This window comes from Hyla sarda, unplaced genomic scaffold (assembly GCF_029499605.1).
Source record: "Hyla sarda isolate aHylSar1 unplaced genomic scaffold, aHylSar1.hap1 scaffold_131, whole genome shotgun sequence".
Taxonomy (NCBI): domain Eukaryota; kingdom Metazoa; phylum Chordata; class Amphibia; order Anura; family Hylidae; genus Hyla; species Hyla sarda.
The window spans coordinates 170,247-193,592 of NW_026607934.1; the positions used below are offsets into that span (position 1 = coordinate 170,247).

The 23,346-nt window shown below is 43.9% G+C and overlaps 5 non-coding genes and 1 pseudogene across 5 annotated transcripts; all 6 read right to left on the reverse strand.

The window, feature by feature from the left end:
- Positions 1-1,348: 1,348 nt before the first annotated feature.
- Positions 1,349-1,539, reverse strand: LOC130305180 (U2 spliceosomal RNA). Its single transcript, XR_008854779.1, has one exon. It is a non-coding gene; the product is annotated as a U2 spliceosomal RNA (small nuclear RNA).
- A 2,088-nt stretch (positions 1,540-3,627) lies between these two features.
- On the reverse strand, positions 3,628-3,818 carry LOC130305318 (U2 spliceosomal RNA). The gene has a single exon (XR_008854917.1). It is a non-coding gene; the product is annotated as a U2 spliceosomal RNA (small nuclear RNA).
- Positions 3,819-5,907: 2,089 nt separating this feature from the next.
- On the reverse strand, positions 5,908-6,098 carry LOC130305181 (U2 spliceosomal RNA). Its single transcript, XR_008854780.1, has one exon. It is a non-coding gene; the product is annotated as a U2 spliceosomal RNA (small nuclear RNA).
- A 2,100-nt stretch (positions 6,099-8,198) lies between these two features.
- Positions 8,199-8,384, reverse strand: LOC130305372 (U2 spliceosomal RNA). The gene has a single exon (XR_008854963.1). It is a non-coding gene; the product is annotated as a U2 spliceosomal RNA (small nuclear RNA).
- Positions 8,385-15,354: 6,970 nt separating this feature from the next.
- On the reverse strand, positions 15,355-15,545 carry LOC130305183 (U2 spliceosomal RNA). The gene has a single exon (XR_008854782.1). It is a non-coding gene; the product is annotated as a U2 spliceosomal RNA (small nuclear RNA).
- Positions 15,546-17,621: 2,076 nt separating this feature from the next.
- Positions 17,622-17,800, reverse strand: LOC130305368 (U2 spliceosomal RNA; annotated as a pseudogene).
- Positions 17,801-23,346: the final 5,546 nt, after the last annotated feature.

Sequence of the window (23,346 nt, forward strand, 5' to 3'; positions counted from 1 at the left end):
TTACACCTAGTGATGTCAGTGGTATTGAGTGACATCACAGCACAGTGCTAAGGCTCCTGGGCCTGGACACAGCAGCGGCTGCAATATCTCAACGGAGAATACGTTTATATATATGTGTGTGTGTGCGCGTATATATATATATATATATATATATATATATATATATATATATATATATTTCTCCGCCGAAATCACTTTTAAACCCATTTCCACCTTTTTTTCCCTTCTCTTCCTCTTACTTTTTTTTCACGTTTTTTTACGTTTTTCTCCTTTTCGCCTCTTTTCTGGGCGTATTATTCTTCTTTTTCTTCTTTTTTTTCGTCTAATGCATACCCCATCAGTGCAGCAATGCTTATTCAATACCGCCAGCAGATGGAGACACTGGGGGATAATTTTCTAAGGATTTATACTGATTTTTCCTGTCTGAATTTGTCGCACAGAAAGTTGCAGGCCAAATATGTGTGACATTTCTGCGACTTTAGCTTCTAGAGCATTTTTACAACATTATACATAGGTGCTGAATACATAAAAAGCGACTGTTCAGCGACAGACAAGTCGCATCGGCTGAAAGTAGGCCAGAATGTCAGTCCATGTTGGAGCAGGTTTAGATACAGTCTAAAGTATAGATCTCAAAGTCTGTGCACAGAATTTAGCAAGGGCCTCGCACCTTCTGATGCATCAGGTAGGTGCACAATAGCATAGCCTAACCCTCTGTACTTTGGTCTATATTGATGCGGGACATAGACAGCCAGCTGATGACCAATCCATTAGTGCAATGGATGGCTGGAAGCATTTGTCTTTGCCTTTGCAATACCACAGAAGCAATGCATGGTCAATGTACAGCAATGACACACCTGTGTGAACAGCCAGGAGACCCCCCCCCCCCCCCCCATGTTATGTTACATAGTTACATAGTTAGTACGGTCGAAAAAAGACATATGTCCATCAAGTTCAACCAGGGAATTAAGGGGTAGGGGTGTGGCGCGATATTGGGGAAGGGATGAGATTTTATATTTCTTCATAAGCATTAATCTTATTTTGTCAATTAGGAACATTCAGCACCCACCCGCTATCAAGGCAGCTGCCTATCATGTCATGCCCTACCTGCACAGGTGTGCTGGCTACTCAAATGATCCAATTAAGGAGGCCATTTAGTCAGCAGCAGCAGAAGTCCTGTGCCTGGACGCTCCAACAGCGGCCAGACACAAGCAGAAGCAGCAGAAGCAGCAGCAGCACCACCTTTTGTTTTTTGGCTGCAGCAGCAGCAAGGCCCACAGGGCTGGCTAGCTGGCTAGCCAGCAAGCAGGTAGCAATGAAAGTAGGAATCTTTCTTTTTAACCCTGTAAGGGGGTGGTGCACTGTACCCGAAGATACTGCCATATCGGGTCAATGCATAGGGCGACGGAAGCAAGCTTCGAAATCGGCCCCCGTTCTCAAAAATCCATTTAATATATGGTCCCCAGATAGGGGACGTATCAGATATTAAACTGATAAGAACAGATACTACACTTGATCTTAGCCAAAAGGCCGAGAAGCGATAACCGTGAAAGGGGCGGGCCCAACAAGGTGCCCTTCATGGGCACTATCACTGCTTGCTGTCAGGGAGGCTGCCAGACAATTTTCCATGCACACTCTGGGCTGGGGGGCAGTCAACCACCAGTACACACAGCAGAACCTAAACCCATACCATTATTGCTAAGCAGCAAGACAGGGGCCCATTGCACTCCCACGGGGCCTTTTTAAATGCAATCCATAACCCGGATTTGCCAGGAACCCTTCTTACTCCTCCTACTTGCATGTGACACTGGGCTTAGGATCTGCATAGGAAACACACACACAAGCACACACCTACCTTTGTTGCCTGCAGATGCCTCCTTGGCTGTCCCCAAACGGTATCAAACCAACACCCACGGGAAGCTGTAAGCATAGAGGACATGCCTGCACCCCATTGGACTTACCTGTGTGGGTTAAATCCGGGTTATTTGACAACCTATGGCGGTGATGGTTCTGCTCAGGCAGAGCAGTGCTGATGCTCCTCATAAAGCTGTCGCTGCTGTGAAGGTTCTAGGTGACATCACAAATCCCTATGGTTACATACACAACAAAGCTGGGTTGTTGTTGTTTACACTCTGCAAGGCCTGTGGAAGTGAGTGACATCATAGCACTGTAGTTCTGAGGGTTCTAGATGGATGCAACAATCTCCTGTTGCTTCTATGAAGGCCATAATAGACGACATCACCAAACAGCTCCATAGTCACATACACAGCAAAGGAGAGATGTTGTTTACACCTAGTGATGTCAGTGGTATTGAGTGACATCACAGCACAGTGCTAAGGCTCCTGGGCCTGGACACAGCAGCGGCTGCAATATCTCAACGGAGAATACGTTTATATATATGTGTGTGTGTGCGCGTATATATATATATATATATATATATATATATATATTTCTCCGCCGAAATCACTTTTAAACCCATTTCCACCTTTTTTTCCCTTCTCTTCCTCTTACTTTTTTTTCACGTTTTTTTACGTTTTTCTCCTTTTCGCCTCTTTTCTGGGCGTATTATTCTTCTTTTTCTTCTTTTTTTTCGTCTAATGCATACCCCATCAGTGCAGCAATGCTTATTCAATACCGCCAGCAGATGGAGACACTGGGGGATAATTTTCTAAGGATTTATACTGATTTTTCCTGTCTGAATTTGTCGCACAGAAAGTTGCAGGCCAAATATGTGTGACATTTCTGCGACTTTAGCTTCTAGAGCATTTTTACAACATTATACATAGGTGCTGAATACATAAAAAGCGACTGTTCAGCGACAGACAAGTCGCATCGGCTGAAAGTAGGCCAGAATGTCAGTCCATGTTGGAGCAGGTTTAGATACAGTCTAAAGTATAGATCTCAAAGTCTGTGCACAGAATTTAGCAAGGGCCTCGCACCTTCTGATGCATCAGGTAGGTGCACAATAGCATAGCCTAACCCTCTGTACTTTGGTCTATATTGATGCGGGACATAGACAGCCAGCTGATGACCAATCCATTAGTGCAATGGATGGCTGGAAGCATTTGTCTTTGCCTTTGCAATACCACAGAAGCAATGCATGGTCAATGTACAGCAATGACACACCTGTGTGAACAGCCAGGAGACCCCCCCCCCCCCCCCCCCCCATGTTATGTTACATAGTTACATAGTTAGTACGGTCGAAAAAAGACATATGTCCATCAAGTTCAACCAGGGAATTAAGGGGTAGGGGTGTGGCGCGATATTGGGGAAGGGATGAGATTTTATATTTCTTCATAAGCATTAATCTTATTTTGTCAATTAGGAACATTCAGCACCCACCAGCTATCAAGGCAGCTGCCTATCATGTCATGCCCTACCTGCACAGGTGTGCTGGCTACTCAAATGATCCAATTAAGGAGGCCATTTAGTCAGCAGCAGCAGAAGTCCTGTGCCTGGACGCTCCAACAGCGGCCAGACACAAGCAGAAGCAGAAGCAGCAGAAGCAGCAGCAGCACCACCTTTTGTTTTTTGGCTGCAGCAGCAGCAAGGCCCACAGGGCTGGCTAGCTGGCTAGCCAGCAAGCAGGTAGCAATGAAAGTAGGAATCTTTCTTTTTAACCCTGTAAGGGGGTGGTGCACTGTACCCGAAGATACTGCCATATCGGGTCAATGCATAGGGCGACGGAAGCAAGCTTCGAAATCGGCCCCCGTTCTCAAAAATCCATTTAATATATGGTCCCCAGATAGGGGACGTATCAGATATTAAACTGATAAGAACAGATACTACACTTGATCTTAGCCAAAAGGCTGAGAAGCGATAACCGTGAAAGGGGCGGGCCCAACAAGGTGCCCTTCATGGGCACTATCACTGCTTGCTGTCAGGGAGGCTGCCAGACAATTTTCCATGCACACTCTGGGCTGGGGGGCAGTCAACCACCAGTACACACAGCAGAACCTAAACCCATACCATTATTGCTAAGCAGCAAGACAGGGGCCCATTGCACTCCCACGGGGCCTTTTTAAATGCAATCCATAACCCGGATTTGCCAGGAACCCTTCTTACTCCTCCTACTTGCATGTGACACTGGGCTTAGGATCTGCATAGGAAACACACACACAAGCACACACCTACCTTTGTTGCCTGCAGATGCCTCCTTGGCTGTCCCCAAACGGTATCAAACCAACACCCACGGGAAGCTGTAAGCATAGAGGACATGCCTGCACCCCATTGGACTTACCTGTGTGGGTTAAATCCGGGTTATTTGACAACCTATGGCGGTGATGGTTCTGCTCAGGCAGAGCAGTGCTGATGCTCCTCATAAAGCTGTCGCTGCTGTGAAGGTTCTAGGTGACATCACAAATCCCTATGGTTACATACACAACAAAGCTGGGTTGTTGTTGTTTACACTCTGCAAGGCCTGTGGAAGTGAGTGACATCATAGCACTGTAGTTCTGAGGGTTCTAGATGGATGCAACAATCTCCTGTTGCTTCTATGAAGGCCATAATAGACGACATCACCAAACAGCTCCATAGTCACATACACAGCAAAGGAGAGATGTTGTTTACACCTAGTGATGTCAGTGGTATTGAGTGACATCACAGCACAGTGCTAAGGCTCCTGGGCCTGGACACAGCAGCGGCTGCAATATCTCAACGGAGAATACGTTTATATATATGTGTGTGTGTGCGCGTATATATATATATATATATATATATATATATATATATATATATATATTTCTCCGCCGAAATCACTTTTAAACCCATTTCCACCTTTTTTTCCCTTCTCTTCCTCTTACTTTTTTTTCACGTTTTTTTACGTTTTTCTCCTTTTCGCCTCTTTTCTGGGCGTATTATTCTTCTTTTTCTTCTTTTTTTTCGTCTAATGCATACCCCATCAGTGCAGCAATGCTTATTCAATACCGCCAGCAGATGGAGACACTGGGGGATAATTTTCTAAGGATTTATACTGATTTTTCCTGTCTGAATTTGTCGCACAGAAAGTTGCAGGCCAAATATGTGTGACATTTCTGCGACTTTAGCTTCTAGAGCATTTTTACAACATTATACATAGGTGCTGAATACATAAAAAGCGACTGTTCAGCGACAGACAAGTCGCATCGGCTGAAAGTAGGCCAGAATGTCAGTCCATGTTGGAGCAGGTTTAGATACAGTCTAAAGCATAGGTCTCAAAGTCTGTGCACAGAATTTAGCAAGGGCCTCGCACCTTCTGATGCATCAGGTAGGTGCACAATAGCATAGCCTAACCCTCTGTACTTTGGTCTATATTGATGCGGGACATAGACAGCCAGCTGATGACCAATCCATTAGTGCAATGGATGGCTGGAAGCATTTGTCTTTGCCTTTGCAATACCACAGAAGCAATGCATGGTCAATGTACAGCAATGACACACCTGTGTGAACAGCCAGGAGACCCCCCCCCCATGTTATGTTACATAGTTACATAGTTAGTACGGTCGAAAAAAGACATATGTCCATCAAGTTCAACCAGGGAATTAAGGGGTAGGGGTGTGGCGCGATATTGGGGAAGGGATGAGATTTTATATTTCTTCATAAGCATTAATCTTATTTTGTCAATTAGGAACATTCAGCACCCACCCGCTATCAAGGCAGCTGCCTATCATGTCATGCCCTACCTGCACAGGTGTGCTGGCTACTCAAATGATCCAATTAAGGAGGCCATTTAGTCAGCAGCAGCAGAAGTCCTGTGCCTGGACGCTCCAACAGGGGCCAGACACAAGCAGAAGCAGAAGCAGCAGAAGCAGCAGCAGCACCACCTTTTGTTTTTTGGCTGCAGCAGCAGCAAGGCCCACAGGGCTGGCTAGCTGGCTAGCCAGCAAGCAGGTAGCAATGAAAGTAGGAATCTTTCTTTTTAACCCTGTAAGGGGGTGGTGCACTGTACCCGAAGATACTGCCATATCGGGTCAATGCATAGGGCGACGGAAGCAAGCTTCGAAATCGGCCCCCGTTCTCAAAAATCCATTTAATATATGGTCCCCAGATAGGGGACGTATCAGATATTAAACTGATAAGAACAGATACTACACTTGATCTTAGCCAAAAGGCCGAGAAGCGATAACCGTGAAAGGGGCGGGCCCAACAAGGTCCCCTTCATGGGCACTATCACTGCTTGCTGTCAGGGAGGCTGCCAGACAATTTTCCATGCACACTCTGGGCTGGGGGGCAGTCAACCACCAGTACACACAGCAGAACCTAAACCCATACCATTATTGCTAAGCAGCAAGACAGGGGCCCATTGCACTCCCACGGGGCCTTTTTAAATGCAATCCATAACCCGGATTTGCCAGGAACCCTTCTTACTCCTCCTACTTGCATGTGACACTGGGCTTAGGATCTGCATAGGAAACACACACACAAGCACACACCTACCTTTGTTGCCTGCAGATGCCTCCTTGGCTGTCCCCAAACGGTATCAAACCAACACCCACGGGAAGCTGTAAGCATAGAGGACATGCCTGCACCCCATTGGACTTACCTGTGTGGGTTAAATCCGGGTTATTTGACAACCTATGGCGGTGATGGTTCTGCTCAGGCAGAGCAGTGCTGATGCTCCTCATAAAGCTGTCGCTGCTGTGAAGGTTCTAGGTGACATCACAAATCCCTATGGTTACATACACAACAAAGCTGGGTTGTTGTTGTTTACACTCTGCAAGGCCTGTGGAAGTGAGTGACATCATAGCACTGTAGTTCTGAGGGTTCAAGATGGATGCAACAATCTCCTGTTGCTTCTATGAAGGCCGTAATAGACGACATCACCAAACAGCTCCATAGTCACATACACAGCAAAGGAGAGATGTTGTTTACACCTAGTGATGTCAGTGGTATTGAGTGACATCACAGCACAGTGCTAAGGCTCCTGGGCCTGGACACAGCAGCGGCTGCAATATCTCAACGGAGAATACGTTTATATCTATGTGTGTGTGTGCGCATATATATATATATATATATATATATATATATATATATATATATATATATATATTTCTCCGCCGAAATCACTTTTAAACCCATTTCCACCTTTTTTTCCCTTCTCTTCCTCTTACTTTTTTTTCACGTTTTTTTACGTTTTTCTCCTTTTCGCCTCTTTTCTGGGCGTATTATTCTTCTTTTTCTTCTTTTTTTTCGTCTAATGCATACCCCATCAGTGCAGCAATGCTTATTCAATACCGCCAGCAGATGGAGACACTGGGGGATAATTTTCTAAGGATTTATACTGATTTTTCCTGTCTGAATTTGTCGCACAGAAAGTTGCAGGCCAAATATGTGTGACATTTCTGCGACTTTAGCTTCTAGAGCATTTTTACAACATTATACATAGGTGCTGAATACATAAAAAGCGACTGTTCAGCGACAGACAAGTCGCATCGGCTGAAAGTAGGCCAGAATGTCAGTCCATGTTGGAGCAGGTTTAGATACAGTCTAAAGCATAGATCTCAAAGTCTGTGCACAGAATTTAGCAAGGGCCTCGCACCTTCTGATGCATCAGGTAGGTGCACAATAGCATAGCCTAACCCTCTGTACTTTGGTCTATATTGATGCGGGACATAGACAGCCAGCTGATGACCAATCCATTAGTGCAATGGATGGCTGGAAGCATTTGTCTTTGCCTTTGCAATACCACAGAAGCAATGCATGGTCAATGTACAGCAATGACACACCTGTGTGAACAGCCAGGAGACCCCCCCCCCCCCCCATGTTATGTTACATAGTTACATAGTTAGTACGGTCGAAAAAAGACATATGTCCATCAAGTTCAACCAGGGAATTAAGGGGTAGGGGTGTGGCGCGATATTGGGGAAGGGATGAGATTTTATATTTCTTCATAAGCATTAATCTTATTTTGTCAATTAGGAACATTCAGCACCCACCCGCTATCAAGGCAGCTGCCTATCATGTCATGCCCTACCTGCAAAGGTGTGCTGGCTACTCAAATGATCCAATTAAGGAGGCCATTTAGTCAGCAGCAGCAGAAGTCCTGTGCCTGGACGCTCCAACAGCGGCCAGACACAAGCAGAAGCAGAAGCAGCAGAAGCAGCAGCAGCACCACCTTTTGTTTTTTGGCTGCAGCAGCAGCAAGGCCCACAGGGCTGGCTAGCTGGCTAGCCAGCAAGCAGGTAGCAATGAAAGTAGGAATCTTTCTTTTTAACCCTGTAAGGGGGTGGTGCACTGTACCCGAAGATACTGCCATATCGGGTCAATGCATAGGGCGACGGAAGCAAGCTTCGAAATCGGCCCCCGTTCTCAAAAATCCATTTAATATATGGTCCCCAGATAGGGGACGTATCAGATATTAAACTGATAAGAACAGATTTTTTTTTTTTTTTTTTTTTTTTATAAACCTTCAGGTTTAGACTAAACACCACTTAGATAATGCGTCATTTTTGACTCATGGTGAAGTCTAACTCATCATTAGGTCATTCTTTATTTGTTCAAAGCAAATTCAAAACAAATTCAAATACCATCACCATTACACCCTTACAACATGTCTCCACTTCAAAAATTTCCATATCCCCTCTGCATCTATTTCACCTAATTTCTTTTTATCACGTAAATAAACGGTGTACAACCTATCCAGAATCATTCTTAAACTTCCTTCCACAGTCACATCTTTTCTCTTAAACACATATAAATTTCTAACATCCCACAAGACTTCCTTCACAATCGCCAACAACACAAACAACACCCTTTCATTCTTTCTTCCAATCATACTAAGACCAAACATCACAACCTCATATGAGAACCTATTTATCACAGTCAACTCCTTACACAACGGACCTATCCCTCTCCATACATTCTGAGCCATGTCACAATTCCAAATCACATGCATCACACTTTCAACCCCACTACAATCTTCCCTCGGACATATTTCACTCCTTCCAATACCTCTATTCCTTTGGAACTCTCTTACTGGTAGGGCTCCATGCAAACACTGCCATCCTATCTCTCTCTGTCTATTTGATATTCCATCTGTCATTAAACTCTTCCACACCTTAGACACATCCTGGCCTCTTACCATATTAATCGGACACTCCACCTCACTTGCGGCGACATACCCAAACACATTCTTCTTACTTTCAAACAACTCCTTTCTCACACCAATCAACCTATAACTCTCCAAAAACTTTTCCACATACAAATACCAACTCGGGCACACAAACGCATAAGGCACTCTCAAATCTCTCTCCAGCCAACCTAATTTGCATAACACACGCCCACCTAAATATCTCAACATACATGCAAAATTCTTTTCTCCTCTCATCATCCTTCTAACCGCAAACACCACATTCACCCCCAAATACACATCTAGATTTGGAAATCCCATTCCACCCTTACTACCATCCTTCATCACAACTTCTCTCCTCACTCTTTCCACTTTTGTACCCCAAAAAAACACAAACAAAATTCTTTTTAACTTCCTTAAAACCATATAACTTGGCGGAAACACTATTGCCACATACAATAAAATAGGCAATATTACACTTTTCACAACCAGCACTTTCCCAACCATAGACAAATCTCTCAACCTCCAAAGACTCAATTTTTTGGCCACTCTCTTCTCTACATCATCCCAACTTTCTCTCCCATCCAATCTTTCATCCATTTTAACACCTAAAACCTGAATACCACCTTCAATATTCTTCATACCCACATCCTCACTTCCTTGCATACTACCAAAACATTTATACTCACTTTTGTCCCAATTCACCTTAAACCCAGACGCTCCACAAAACAATCCAACTAGTAACTTTGCCCTTCTCATAACAGCCACAGACTCTCCCAAAATACACACATCATCCATGTAGGCCAAAACTTTGACTTCTCTCCCACCACTCCCTGGAATTTTTAACCCTCTAACACACTTATCCCGCCGCAACATCTCTAATAATGGCTCCATAGCACATATAAAAGCCATAGGGGACAACGGACAACCCTGCCTTACACCAGAACATACTTTCACCTTCTCAGACATCCAACCATTTATCAAAACCTTACTATATACTCCATCATACAGCATCCTTACAACATTTACAAAATCACCCGGGAATCCCATTCTCACTAATACTCTAAACAAAAACCTATGTGACAGACGATCAAACGCCTTTTCAAAATCTATCGACATCACTCTAACCTCCTGTTTCCTACTCATACTATCCCATAACAAATCTCTCAACAAACACAAATTTTCATTTATTCTTCTCCCAGGCACTCCACACACTTGTTCTTCTCCAATCACCTGCTCAACCACATCTCTCATCCTATTTGTAATTATTTTAGCAAACACCTTATAATCTACATTCAACAAAGTTATCGGCCTCCAATTCCTCACATCATTCACATCACCTTTCTTATAAATCAACACAACCACTCCACTCTTCATACTTTCCACCATTCTCTCCTTCCTCCACATATACCTATACACTTCCACCAAATCATCCTTCACAACATCCCAAATCCAAGCATAAAATTCAACAGGCAACCCATCCTCTCCAGGCGTTTTATTTCTTGACATACTATCCACAGTCCTCTTCACTTCCTCCTCTCCAATCTCTCTCATCAGAGTCCCATATTCACTACCATCCACCCTCTTATCAAGCACTCTCAACACTTCATCCTGCAAGTCCTCTTCACAATCTTTTACCGCATACAACTCTTCATAAAAACTTTTAACCACTCCCAACACAGCTTTTCCTTTAACCAGACAGCCATCATCATCATACACTCTTACCATATCCTCTCTCTTCCCAATAACTTTTTTAAAGAAATATCTCGAACATTTCTCATCTTTCTCTAACTTATCAAGTTTTGCTTGATACATCAACTCTTTACCTTTATCATTCAACCAATTTTTTAGATCACTCTTCACAACCTCAATCTGCTCACCCACACTCCAGCCATACTTCTTTAACTTATTGAGAAACACCAATCTTTTATTCAACCATTCATACTTCTTCTTCCTCCCAGCATTCCGCTTATATCCCTCTCTTTTAAAGAAAACTTTTGTTTGACCCTTAACCCATTCCCACCAACACAATATATCAGGAAAATCATTCTTTTTCTTACACCAACCCCTATACTTATTAACATATCTATCATACACTCCTTCCACTTCCAACAATTTAACATTTAATTTCCATACACCCCTCCCACTCACACAATCTGCATCCAATACTAACTCACAACACACATACTCATGATCTGAATATCCTACTTTTTCTTGCATATAATTCTTACATAACACACCCTTAGACACAAAACACATATCAAGTCTGGAACTATGACTTCCACTATCAGAATAATATGTATCTAACAAAGGACACACTCCACACGCTTCAGCCACATCCTTTAACTTAAAGTCACACACCATACTTTTAAGAATATTCCCAGATACATCCACATTCCCCTCAATTTCACAATTGAAATCCCCCACCCACACCAAAGGTATTTTACCCGGCAGAAACCTCTTAATTACCTCCAACAACCCCACCCGCTCCTCCCTCCTTACCGGCGCATACACATTTATCAACCTAAATTTAACCCCCTGCACCTTAACCTCCACCATGATACACCTCCCCTCCTCTATTACCACATAACTACAAACTTCAAACTTAAAGCTCTTAAAAAGCACCCCTACCCCATCATTCCTATTATGCCCAGACACCGACCAAACAGCAGGACCATAAGCCCATTCTCCCTTCCCCGGAATATCATTTAGCCCACATTCCTGCAAACAAATAATGTCCGCTTTTTTCCCTGCCAAGTCCTCCAAAATTACTGTCCTTCTGACTTTACTTCTAAAGACTCTAACGTTTATAGAACCGACTAAAAAAGACATACCACCATCTTAACAACCCTAAGGAAGAATTTGACAGAAAAGAAGAAAGTTATTTAGGTAGCTTTCCTCAGCGGTGTGGGAGAAGCTTCTCCCGCAGAGCACGCATCCATGTCGCTCTCAGATAGCGGTTGATACCGATTGTCCGTAGCCACCAGCGTCGACTCCATCTGTCCACCAGAAAGCTTCCTGGCCGTCTTCTTGGGGGGACGAAAAAGATCAAAGTCATCCTCTCTCTCTCTATGTCTCTCCTCACGGTCTTCACCCTCAGAAGAAGACCACTCTTCAATTTGCGGCGACTCCTCAGCCGGGGGACTGGGAGCATCCTCAATCTCCCCTTCTTCCACTTGCACCGCCATTTGCTCCTCCTCCACCACCACTTGCTCCTCCACCACCTTCACTTGCTCCTCTACCACCACAGGACTCTGTACCTCTCCAATAATAACGCTCTCTCTTGCAGGAACCACTGCAGCCGCAGCTGCAGCTGCCCTCCTCCTCTCCACCATTTCCTCTTCCATTCTCCTCTCCTCCTCCCTCCTCTTCAACACTGGACAGTTCTTGTACACATGGCCAGCTTCCCCACATAGGTCACAGGTCCTCGGGTGTGGACATGCACCCGCCTCATGCCCCGGTTGCTTACAGTTCCTGCATTTCTTACTGCCAGGGCAGGCCTCCTTCACATGTCCAAACAATAGACAATTTCTACAGAAAGATGGCTGTCCGTAGTAATAGAGATAACCTCTGAAACCAGCAATGGTAAAGTTCGCCGGAGGGTGCTTAACGCCTCCAATGCAATCTCCATCAAGCCGCAACTTCACAAAGAACTTATACGTGCCATTAAATACACCAATGCTGCTTGTCTGCTTAGTACCACCAGCAATAGACACACAATAGATGCTCAAGAAGTTCTTAATCATAGAGACATCAACAAACGGATTGTACATGTGGATAAACAAAGTCTTTGTCCCCATTTCAAAAAGGGGATAAAAGGACACATCCCGCAAAACCTCACTTCCACTGTTCCGTTTTAAGCACTCATAAAAGTTCTGGCAGTCAGCATCATATAAGAAGGACACGTCATAAATACCTTGGCGCTTGTTCTCCTGGACACAAAAGAGGTCGCTCAAGGAAAATCCTGCCAGTCGCTCCACAATGGTATGGCCGATGTATTCAATGCTGTTTCTTAGACGATCCGTGGTTAGCACCTTGATGCGTACGGTCTTCTCCACTGCAGACATGTTGGATCCAGCCATCTTTCCAAATCTGTCGGTAACGAGTACCACAGTCTTGATCACCTACGCAGCTAGTCGCGGCGCAGTTCACTCGCACCCTCAGCGCCGACCGAGGCAATAAACCCCGATCTTAGCCAAAAGGCCGAGAAGCGATAACCGTGAAAGGGGCGGGCCCAACAACGTCCCCTTCATGGGCACTATCACTGCTTGCTGTCAGGGAGGCTGCCAGACAATTTTCCATGCACACTCTGGGCTGGGGGGCAGTCAACCACCAGTACACACAGCAGAACCTAAACCCATACCATTATTGCTAAGCAGCAAGACAGGGGCCCATTGCACTCCCACGGGGCCTTTTTAAATGCAATCCATAACCCGGATTTGCCAGGAACCCTTCTTACTCCTCCTACTTGCATGTGACACTGGGCTTAGGATCTGCATAGGAAACACACACACAAGCACACACCTACCTTTGTTGCCTGCAGATGCCTCCTTGGCTGTCCCCAAACGGTATCAAACCAACACCCACGGGAAGCTGTAAGCATAGAGGACATGCCTGCACCCCATTGGACTTACCTGTGTGGGTTAAATCCGGGTTATTTGACAACCTATGGCGGTGATGGTTCTGCTCAGGCAGAGCAGTGCTGATGCTCCTCATAAAGCTGTCGCTGCTGTGAAGGTTCTAGGTGACATCACAAATCCCTATGGTTACATACACAACAAAGCTGGGTTGTTGTTGTTTACACTCTGCAAGGCCTGTGGAAGTGAGTGACATCATAGCACTGTAGTTCTGAGGGTTCAAGATGGATGCAACAATCTCCTGTTGCTTCTATGAAGGCCGTAATAGACGACATCACCAAACAGCTCCATAGTCACATACACAGCAAAGGAGAGATGTTGTTTACACCTAGTGATGTCAGTGGTATTGAGTGACATCACAGCACAGTGCTAAGGCTCCTGGGCCTGGACACAGCAGCGGCTGCAATATCTCAACGGAGAATACGTTTATATCTATGTGTGTGTGTGCGCATATATATATATATATATATATATATATATATATATATATATATATATATTTCTCCGCCGAAATCACTTTTAAACCCATTTCCACCTTTTTTTCCCTTCTCTTCCTCTTACTTTTTTTTCACGTTTTTTTACGTTTTTCTCCTTTTCGCCTCTTTTCTGGGCGTATTATTCTTCTTTTTCTTCTTTTTTTTCGTCTAATGCATACCCCATCAGTGCAGCAATGCTTATTCAATACCGCCAGCAGATGGAGACACTGGGGGATAATTTTCTAAGGATTTATACTGATTTTTCCTGTCTGAATTTGTCGCACAGAAAGTTGCAGGCCAAATATGTGTGACATTTCTGCGACTTTAGCTTCTAGAGCATTTTTACAACATTATACATAGGTGCTGAATACATAAAAAGCGACTGTTCAGCGACAGACAAGTCGCATCGGCTGAAAGTAGGCCAGAATGTCAGTCCATGTTGGAGCAGGTTTAGATACAGTCTAAAGCATAGATCTCAAAGTCTGTGCACAGAATTTAGCAAGGGCCTCGCACCTTCTGATGCATCAGGTAGGTGCACAATAGCATAGCCTAACCCTCTGTACTTTGGTCTATATTGATGCGGGACATAGACAGCCAGCTGATGACCAATCCATTAGTGCAATGGATGGCTGGAAGCATTTGTCTTTGCCTTTGCAATACCACAGAAGCAATGCATGGTCAATGTACAGCAATGACACACCTGTGTGAACAGCCAGGAGACCCCCCCCCCCCCCCATGTTATGTTACATAGTTACATAGTTAGTACGGTCGAAAAAAGACATATGTCCATCAAGTTCAACCAGGGAATTAAGGGGTAGGGGTGTGGCGCGATATTGGGGAAGGGATGAGATTTTATATTTCTTCATAAGCATTAATCTTATTTTGTCAATTAGGAACATTCAGCACCCACCCGCTATCAAGGCAGCTGCCTATCATGTCATGCCCTACCTGCAAAGGTGTGCTGGCTACTCAAATGATCCAATTAAGGAGGCCATTTAGTCAGCAGCAGCAGAAGTCCTGTGCCTGGACGCTCCAACAGCGGCCAGACACAAGCAGAAGCAGAAGCAGCAGAAGCAGCAGCAGCACCACCTTTTGTTTTTTGGCTGCAGCAGCAGCAAGGCCCACAGGGCTGGCTAGCTGGCTAGCCAGCAAGCAGGTAGCAATGAAAGTAGGAATCTTTCTTTTTAACCCTGTAAGGGGGTGGTGCACTGTACCCGAAGATACTGCCATATCGGGTCAATGCATAGGGCGACGGAAGCAAGCTTCGAAATCGGCCCCCGTTCTCAAAAATCCATTTAATATATGGTCCCCAGATAGGGGACGTATCAGATATTAAACTGATAAGAACAGATACTACACTTGATCTTAGCCAAAAGGCCGAGAAGCGATAACCGTGAAAGGGGCGGGCCCAACAAGGTCCCCTTCATGGGCACTATCACTGCTTGCTGTCAGGGAGGCTGCCAGACAATTTTCCATGCACACTCTGGGCTGGGGGGCAGTCAACCACCAGTACACACAGCAGAACCTAAACCCATACCATTATTGCTAAGCAGCAAGACAGGGGCCCATTGCACTCCCACGGGGCCTTTTTAAATGCAATCCATAACCCGGATTTGCCAGGAACCCTTCTTACTCCTCCTACTTGCATGTGACACTGGGCTTAGGATCTGCATAGGAAACACACACACAAGCACACACCTACCTTTGTTGCCTGCAGATGCCTCCTTGGCTGTCCCCAAACGGTATCAAACCAACACCCACGGGAAGCTGTAAGCATAGAGGACATGCCTGCACCCCATTGGACTTACCTGTGTGGGTTAAATCCGGGTTATTTGACAACCAATGGCGGTGATGGTTCTGCTCAGGCAGAGCAGTGCTGATGCTCCTCATAAAGCTGTCGCTGCTGTGAAGGTTCTAGGTGACATCACAAATCCCTATGGTTACATACACAACAAAGCTGGGTTGTTGTTGTTTACACTCTGCAAGGCCTGTGGAAGTGAGTGACATCATAGCACTGTAGTTCTGAGGGTTCAAGATGGATGCAACAATCTCCTGTTGCTTCTATGAAGGCCGTAATAGACGACATCACCAAACAGCTCCATAGTCACATACACAGCAAAGGAGAGATGTTGTTTACACCTAGTGATGTCAGTGGTATTGAGTGACATCACAGCACAGTGCTAAGGCTCCTGGGCCTGGACACAGCAGCGGCTGCAATATCTCAACGGAGAATACGTTTATATCTATGTGTGTGTGTGCGCATATATATATATATATATATATATATATATATATATATTCTCCGCCGAAATCACTTTTAAACCCATTTCCACCTTTTTTTCCCTTCTCTTCCTCTTACTTTTTTTTCACGTTTTTTTACGTTTTTCTCCTTTTCGCCTCTTTTCTGGGCGTATTATTCTTCTTTTTCTTCTTTTTTTTCGTCTAATGCATACCCCATCAGTGCAGCAATGCTTATTCAATACCGCCAGCAGATGGAGACACTGGGGGATAATTTTCTAAGGATTTATACTGATTTTTCCTGTCTGAATTTGTCGCACAGAAAGTTGCAGGCCAAATATGTGTGACATTTCTGCGACTTTAGCTTCTAGAGCATTTTTACAACATTATACATAGGTGCTGAATACATAAAAAGCGACTGTTCAGCGACAGACAAGTCGCATCGGCTGAAAGTAGGCCAGAATGTCAGTCCATGTTGGAGCAGGTTTAGATACAGTCTAAAGCATAGATCTCAAAGTCTGTGCACAGAATTTAGCAAGGGCCTCGCACCTTCTGATGCATCAGGTAGGTGCACAATAGCATAGCCTAACCCTCTGTACTTTGGTCTATATTGATGCGGGACATAGACAGCCAGCTGATGACCAATCCATTAGTGCAATGGATGGCTGGAAGCATTTGTCTTTGCCTTTGCAATACCACAGAAGCAATGCATGGTCAATGTACAGCAATGACACACCTGTGTGAACAGCCAGGAGACCCCCCCCCCCCCCATGTTATGTTACATAGTTACATAGTTAGTACGGTCGAAAAAAGACATATGTCCATCAAGTTCAACCAGGGAATTAAGGGGTAGGGGTGTGGCGCGATATTGGGGAAGGGATGAGATTTTATATTTCTTCATAAGCATTAATCTTATTTTGTCAATTAGGAACATTCAGCACCCACCCGCTATCAAGGCAGCTGCCTATCATGTCATGCCCTACCTGCACAGGTGTGCTGGCTACTCAAATGATCCAATTAAGGAGGCCATTTAGTCAGCAGCAGCAGAAGTCCTGTGCCTGGACGCTCCAACAGGGGCCAGACACAAGCAGAAGCAGAAGCAGCAGAAGCAGCACCACCTTTTGTTTTTTGGCTGCAGCAGCAGCAAGGCCCACAGGGCTGGCTAGCTGGCTAGCCAGCAAGCAGGTAGCAATGAAAGTAGGAATCTTTCTTTTTAACCCTGTAAGGGGGTGGTGCACTGTACCCGAAGATACTGCCATATCGGGTCAATGCATAGGGCGACGGAAGCAAGCTTCGAAATCGGCCCCCGTTCTCAAAAATCCATTTAATATATGGTCCCCAGATAGGGGACGTATCAGATATTAAACTGATAAGAACAGATTTTTTTTTTTTTTTTTTTAAACCTTCAGGTTTGGACATTAAAACATCAAAATCCAACTCCATACTTCGTCACTTAGACTTTCTGAAGTAAAGTCCAACTCATCATTAGGTCTTTCTTTTTATTTTCAATTTCAAACAAACATAAATACCATCACCAATTACAAACTTACAAGATATCTCCATTTCAAAAACTTCCATATCCCCTCAGCATCCTTATCCCCCAAATTCTTCCTATCACACAAATAAACAACATATAACCTATCTAGAATCATCTTAATACAACCCTCCACCGACACGTTATTTCTTTTGAATACACATAAATTCCTAACATCCCAAAGTACTTCTTTAATAATGGCAAGCAACACAAAAAAAACCCTTTCCTTATCTCTCCCTACCATACTAAGTCCAAACATAACCACATCATACGACATATACCTTATACCAGTCAATTCTTTAAACAGCAAACTCACCCCTTTCCACACACCTTGCGCCATTTCACAATTCCAAAATACATGCATCACACTCTCAATCCCATCACACCCATCTCTTGGACACCTCTCATACCTTCCAATCCCTCTATTTCTTTGAAATTCTCTTACCGGTAACGCACCATGCAAACTCTGCCATACTATCTCACGTTGTCTATTTGTTACTCCAACAGTCATTATACTCTTCCACACTCTCCCCACATCTACAGCTCTCACCATATTAATTGAACATTCAACTTCCTCTTTTTTAATGTACCCAATCATACTCTTTTTACTCACAAACACTTCTGGACCCACACCAATCAACCTATAATTCTCCAAAAATTTCACCACATATACATACCAACTAGGACACACAAAAGCATAAGGCACTCTCAAATCTCTTTCCAACCAACCCAATTTACATAACACACTGCCACCCAAATATCTCACCATACATGCACAACTCTTTTCACCTCCCATCATTCTTTTCAAAGCAAAAACAATATTCACACCCAGATACACATCAACATTCGGAAAGTCCATTCCTCCATTTTTACCATCTTTCATTACAATCTCTCTCTTAACTCTTTCCATCTTTGTACCCCACAAAAACACAAATAACATTCTTTTCACCTTTCGCAAAACCATATAACTTGGCGGAAACACAACAGCAACATATAACAGTATTGGCAAAATCACACTCTTCACTATCATAACCTTACCAACCATTGACAACTCTCTCAACCTCCAAAAATTCAATTTCTTTTGCACTCTCTTCCCCACATCCTCCCAACTATTTCTACCATCCAACCGTTCATCCATCTTAACCCCCAACACTTGAATAGGCCCTTCCACCCCTTCCATACCAACATCCTCACTCTGAGTCACACCACCAAAACATTTATATTCACTCTTTCCCCAATTGACCTTAAAACCAGACGCACCACAAAACAGACTTACCAATAACTTGGATCTTCTTACAGCCGCAACAGATTCACTTACCACACATACATCATCCATATAAGCCAACACTTTAACCTCTTTACCACGACCCCCCGGAACTCTCACACCTCTCACACATTTATCCTTACGCAATAATTCTAATAATGGTTCCATAGCACAAATAAAAGCAATAGGTGACAAGGGACATCCCTGTCTCACCCCTGAACATACTTTAATCTCCTCAGTCATCCATCCATTAATCAGAATCTTACTATACACTTCCTTATACAACATTCTCACAATATTCACAAAATCACCTGGAAACCCCATTTTAACTAGCACCTTAAACAAAAACCCATGCGACAAACGGTCAAAAGCTTTTTCAAAATCAATTGACAACACACGAACCACCTGCTTTCTACACATACCATCCCACAATATATCTCTCAACAAACACAAATTCTCACTAATTCTTCTTCCTGGCACACCACACACTTGCTCCTCCCCAATCACTTGCTCTATCACGTCCCTCATTCTATTTGTAATCAGCTTTGCAAATATTTTATAATCCACATTCAACAAAGTTATCGGCCTCCAATTCCTTACATCATTCACATCCCCTTTCTTATAAATCAAAACCACTATCCCACTCTTCATACTTTCCACCAATCTTCCATTAGCCCACATATACTTAAAGATACTCTCCATATCATCCTTCAGTACATCCCACAATTTCACATAAAACTCAGCCGGCAACCCATCCTCTCCAGGAGTCTTATTTTTAGCCATACTATCAACCGTCCTTTTAATTTCTTCCATTCCAATCTCTCTCATTAAACTCTCATACTCATTACAATCTACCTTCTTATCAATCACTTCCAGCACTTCCTCAGCCAAACCCCTATCACACTGTTTGACTGCATATAAGTCCTCATAAAACTCTTTCACCACATTCAGTACAGCTTTGCCTCTCACCAAACCACCATCCTTATCATACACACTCACTAAATCATCCTTTCTCCCAATCACTTTCTTAAAAAAATATCTTGAACACTTTTCATCCTTCTCCAATTTGTCCACTTTTGCTCGGTACATTAACTCTTTTCCTCTTTCATTCAACCAATCCTTTATATCTCTTTTCACAGCATCAATCTTACCATCCACTCTCCATCCCTTCTTTTTCAACTTAATGAGAAACCCCAACCTTTTATTCAGCCATTCATACTTCTTTCTTTCCCTAGCTTTCCTTTTATAACCTTCCCTCTTGAAAAAAACCTTAGTTCTTTCTTTAACCCACTCCCACCAACACAATAAATCCAAAAATTCTTTTTTCTTCTCACACCATAACTTATACTTCTTAATATACCTATCATATACCTCCTTTTCATCCAACAGTTTCACATTAAGCTTCCAGTAACCCCTCCCACTTATGCAAATCTCATCCAACACCAAACCACAACTCACACGCTCATGATCAGAATAAATCACTCTCTCTTGCTTATACCACATACATCCTATCATTTTGGACACAAAACACATATCTAATCTTGACTCACTCCTTCCACTCTCAGCATGATATGTTGCTAACACAGGATTCACACCACACACTTCAACCACATCTCTTAACTTGAAATCACTCACCATACTCTTAAGCATATTTCCAGAAACATCCGCATCCCTCCCAATCTCACAGTTGAAATCACCTACTAACAACACTGGTTCCTTCCCAGACAAAAACCCCTTAATTATTTCAAACAAACCCACCCTCTCCTCCTTATTCACAGGTGCATAAACATTAATTAACTTAAACTTAAACCCATGTAACCCAACCTCCACCAACACACACCTTCCTTCCCTTAACACCATTTGACTACAAACTTTAAACTTATTATTCCTAAACAAAACCCCAACTCCATCATTTCTATTTACATTAGAGCAAGACCACACTGCTGGTCCATATCTCCACTCCTCCTTTTTTGGAGGAAAATCCAATCCACATTCCTGTAGACAAATTATGTCATTATTAGTTCCTGCCAATTCCTCCAGAATGGCCGCTCTTCTATTCTTATTTTTAAAGACTCTAACATTTGACAAACTAACCGAAAAAGACATATCAAATCAAATAACAACCCATAGGAAGAAAAAACCTAGAAGAGAGTTAATGAACTTTACGGCTCAGTGTCGAGGGAGAAGTTTCTTCTCCAATGCATTTATCCATTTCACCCTCAGATATTGCGGCAAAACGATTACTCGTCTCCACCACCGTCTGCTCCATCTTTTCACCACTGGCACCTCTCGCCGCCTTCCGTGGGGGACGAAAAAGATCTTCATCTCTCTCTTTAGCACTTTCCTCTTCTGAATTCGACCATTCAACTTTTTGAGTGCCAGACACCTGAGGACTAGGCACCTCTTCAATTCTCACCTCCTCCTCCATCTCCTCTTCAATCTCCTCCTGCACCTTCTCTTCCACCACCGTTGCTTTCTCAATAATAGCAATCACACTCTTTTCTGCCATGTCTGCCTTTGCCTTTTCCCTTTTTTTAAATGCCAAATCTTTTCTGGCCTCTTTCTCCTTCTCCCTTTTAGCCACCTCCGGACAATTTCTATACACATGTCCAACAAGGCCACAAAGATCACAAGTTCTGGGCTGTGGACAAGCTCCCGCTTCATGCCCTGGCATTTTACAATTTCGGCACTTCTTATTACCTGGACAAGCCTCTTTAACATGTCCAAACAGCAAACAATCACGGCAAAACAATGGCTGGCCATAATAATAGACATAACCCCGGTTTCCGGCGATTGAAAAATTGGCCGGTGGGTGTTTCACTCCACCAATGCTCCCAGGATCCAGCTTCAGTTTTACAAAGAACTTCCATGTGCCATTAAACACACCCAAACTACTAGTTTGCTTCACTCCCCCTTGGACACTTTCACAGTAGATACTTAGAAAGTTCTTAATCATATCCGGGTCTAAGAATGGATTGTACATATGTACAAACAGAGTCTTCACTCCCATCTCAAACAGAGGAAAAAACTTTACATTTTCCAAGACAGGGTTATTGGCATTTCTTTTCAAACATTCATAGAAGTTCTGGCAATCAGCTTCATAGATGAAGGACACATCATATATTCCTTGCTTCCTATTCTCTTGCACACAGAACAAACTATCCATGCCAAAACCACCCAATTTCTCCACAAGTTCATGTCCAATGTACTCAATCCGATTCTTACCCCGGTCAGAAGTTTCCACCACAAAACGTACAGTCTTCTCAATCGCAGGGAGGTATTCCTTTCCAGCCATTGTTCTTCTCTGTCTGTCGATTCCACAGTAAGATCACCACTCCGGATTCCTGCTCAGCAGAACACCCGCACCCCTGACCCAGACCAAGTTTACACTTGATCGGAGCCAAAAGGCCGAGAAGCGATAACCGTGAAAGGGGCGGGCCCAACAAGGTCCCCTTCATGGGCACTATCACTGCTTGCTGTCAGGGAGGCTGCCAGACAATTTTCCATGCACACTCTGGGCTGGGGGGCAGTCAACCACCAGTACACACAGCAGAACCTAAACCCATACCATTATTGCTAAGCAGCAAGACAGGGGCCCATTGCACTCCCACGGGGCCTTTTTAAATGCAATCCATAACCCGGATTTGCCAGGAACCCTTCTTACTCCTCCTACTTGCATGTGACACTGGGCTTAGGATCTGCATAGGAAACACACACACAAGCACACACCTACCTTTGTTGCCTGCAGATGCCTCCTTGGCTGTCCCCAAACGGTATCAAACCAACACCCACGGGAAGCTGTAAGCATAGAGGACATGCCTGCACCCCATTGGACTTACCTGTGTGGGTTAAATCCGGGTTATTTGACAACCTATGGCGGTGATGGTTCTGCTCAGGCAGAGCAGTGCTGATGCTCCTCATAAAGCTGTCGCTGCTGTGAAGGTTCTAGGTGACATCACAAATCCCTATGGTTACATACACAACAAAGCTGGGTTGTTGTTGTTTACACTCTGCAAGGCCTGTGGAAGTGAGTGACATCATAGCACTGTAGTTCTGAGGGTTCAAGATGGATGCAACAATCTCCTGTTGCTTCTATGAAGGCCGTAATAGACGACATCACCAAACAGCTCCATAGTCACATACACAGCAAAGGA